The following is a 3,125-nucleotide window of genomic DNA, read 5'->3' as shown; positions in this document are numbered from 1 at the left end:
GCCAGGCGCCGGCAGAGGCTGGCCCTGGAGCAGCCGCGGGGTCTGGGGGCGCGACCGCGGCGCCCCGGAGCGGGAATCCGATCGGAGCGCGACCAGGTCCACACCGGCAAGGACGGGGAAGACGGGGAAAAGGTTCGTTGGTGGTCTGAGCTGGGACACCAGCCAAGAAGATTTAAAGGACTGTTTTAGTAAATTTGGAGAGGTCCTGACAATTGCGCAATAAAAATGGATCCCGACCCTGGGGGGCCACGAGGGCTTGGCTTTCTCTTCCTCAAAGATGCTGCCACGTGGAGAGAAGGAACCCAGGCTGCACGGCCCGGTCATCGACCCTAAAAAAGCCATGGCTATGAAGAAGGACCCTGTCAAGAAAATCTTTGTAGGGGGTCTGCATCCTGAAGCCACAGAGGAAAGTGGGAGTACTCTAGAGAGTTTGGGAAACTGAGGCCATTGAGCTTCCAATGGATCCCAAGTTGGATAAAAGACGGGGTTTTGTTTTTATTACTCTTGAAGAAGAAGACCCTGTGAAGAAAGTTCTGGAGAAAAAAAAAGTTCTATACCATCAGTGGAAGCAAGTGTGAAATCAGCCCAAAGAAGTCCAGCAGCAGCAGCAGCAGAGGAAACCGCAACAGACTACAGTCAGGGTGGTACAAATTGCGGGAAGAGCCAGCGAACAGGAGGTGGTCATCAAATGACTCCGAGCCATACTGAGGCGGCAGCAGGAGCAGCGGACTGACTGACCGCACTCGCTTTGTTGGATACCGAGTGAACGCAATTATGGACCAAATTTAACTTGGCGAACTTTCTATGGCCTGTCCCATGTGCATCTTACTTAAAATCCACCCCACTCCCCCCGCCCCCTGGAAATCACTCTCGTGCTTACTATTTCCAGAGCTCTAGTTGTTTAGGCAGCGCGTGGTGTCTCAGGCCAGAGCAGCATTAAGGGTTGATTTTATTACCAGGTGACCTAGAACCAGGTTGAAAGGTCTGCTTCCTGCTGCCCCTCTGCAGCCTGCACCTGTGGACCCTGGTTGTAAAGAGTAAAATGTATCTTAGGAAACCAGTGTCACCTTTTTCCCCACCTTTTAATTTTACATTATTTGTGTCTTACATTTCCTGTAATGAAAGTGTTAATTTTACTGTATTTTTTGATACCTTTTGGGAATCTGATATATTGTGAGGTATTTCACACGTGTTTTGATTTTGCCATGACCTGGATATTGAAGCTATCCAAGCTTTTGAAATAAAAATTTTAACCCCCCCCCCCCAAAAAAAAACCTACAGATTGTGCCCCCCCTGACATTGCCTGGTATTGACTCATTCTGAGGTAGGATAGAAGAAATGAGAAATGGGCAGGAAGGAGACAGAAAGGAAGATGAGGAAATGCAATTGGCAGGGACAGCAGGTTTTGAACTCAGGGGCACTTGGCCACTGAGCCACACCCCGGGGCCCTATTTTGTATTTTATTTAGAGACAGGGTCTCACTGAGTTGCTTAGCGTCTGGCAGTGGCTGAGGCTGGCTTTGAACTCCTGCCACAGCCTCCAGAGCTGCTGGGATCACAGGCGTGTGCCATCTCACCCGACAGGAAATACAATTTTAATATGAGTGACTACATATCTTTCTGGACAGTCATTTCTCAAACCCATCTCTCTCTCAGATCTGTCTGTCACTCCCAAATTTCTGAGAAATCTATAAATCTTAGAGTTACTGTAAATTTGCCCATTATGAAAATTACACTGTGCACTGTTAATTAGCCCACCAAAAATAGGTTAAGAACAGTTCAATATTTTAAAAAATCAATAATTTAGGGGACTTTCCTATGTCATCACCAGACCATGGAAACCACATCAGTCAAAGAATTCTGAAAATGACCAGACTGATATCAGCTCCCTATGCCTTCCAGGCCCATCCCTGACCAAGTTTCCTTCAAAAGAAGAGTCTGGAAATGGGATTCCCTGCTCTCCCAAACCAATCTCTTTGCCTCTACTGACCTGAGCTGAAATCCTCCCTCACCTAGATCAAGGACCCTGCTCGTCCTGAATCAGGTGCCCCTAGTCTTTGAGAACTATTCAGGACCTCCTTCCAGTGACATCTCTTCCCCAATTTAAATTCTGCAAATGCTCAATGAAAACTTTTATGTGCTGCTAACTATTTTCTGGGAACATTACAGGAACACACTGAAGCCCAAGAATTGCAAGGTCAAGGCCAGCCCGGCAGCTAGCAACATGCTGTTGCAAAATTTAAGAAGGGGTGGCATTGCTGGAGCACAGATCAGGGGCTGAACACCGGGGTGCACAAGGCCCTGAGTTTCAGCCTCAGCACCACAGACCCAAATGCATTTTCCTCTTATCTATTGTTCTAGGAAAAGTCAAAGCTAAGGGCACAGAATCAGGCTGTCGGGGGCTAACACGGCACAGAGGGAACTGTGCTGGGTGGTGGAAATGCCCCAAGTCTTGATGGAGCTGATGGTCACAGAATTGCATGCATTTGTGCACACAGATGATGGGGGAGGGTGGACAGGAGGACCAGGAAGGACATTGGGGGCAGTGGATATGCTCTGTATGATACTCAATGGTGGAACATGTCACTGCAATTTTGTCAAAACTCACAGATGCACAACACAAGAGTAAGTCCCAGTGAGACTATAAATTGATGATGTGCCCATGTAGGTGTGCCAATTGCAAGGGAGGTACCAGTTCACACTGGGAACTGGGGACGTGCAGGGCACAGATGCAAACTTCCTATACTTTTTCCATTTCTCCTCGACCCTAATCTTTCTCTTTAAAAAGAAGTTCTGTTTTTAAAGAAAAACCGTCTATTGTACTGTAGATGCCTTAGTTAATGACCTCTTTTCAAAATCACATTATGGAAAGATGATTGACACACAGCCACCTGCTGGCAAATCCAGCCATCCTCTGAGGACACCCAGCCACGGTAACAACACCCAGGCAGCTGCAGACCACAGCAGCCATCCTCTGACAAAGCACAAGTCATTCACTGGCAAATCCTGCCATCTGATGTCTTCACCCAGTAATCCGCTGAAAATCCCAGCCGTTACCTGACAAACGCATCCATCTGCTGGCAACACACACCCCTCCGCGAACAAGTCCCAGACAAACTGGCAAGT

General features: G+C 47.9%; 1 pseudogene; it reads left to right on the top strand.

Annotated features, from left to right (window-relative positions):
• The window catches only part of LOC107157466, a 2,766-nt pseudogene extending 1,673 nt beyond the window's left edge, over positions 1 to 1,093 (top strand).
• Positions 1,094 to 3,125: the final 2,032 nt, after the last annotated feature.

This window comes from Marmota marmota, unplaced genomic scaffold, assembly GCF_001458135.2.
Source record: "Marmota marmota marmota unplaced genomic scaffold, marMar, whole genome shotgun sequence".
Taxonomy (NCBI): Eukaryota; Metazoa; Chordata; class Mammalia; order Rodentia; family Sciuridae; genus Marmota; species Marmota marmota.
The sequence above is the reverse complement of the archived record's forward strand: the minus strand, read 5'-3'. Positions and strand labels throughout refer to the sequence as shown.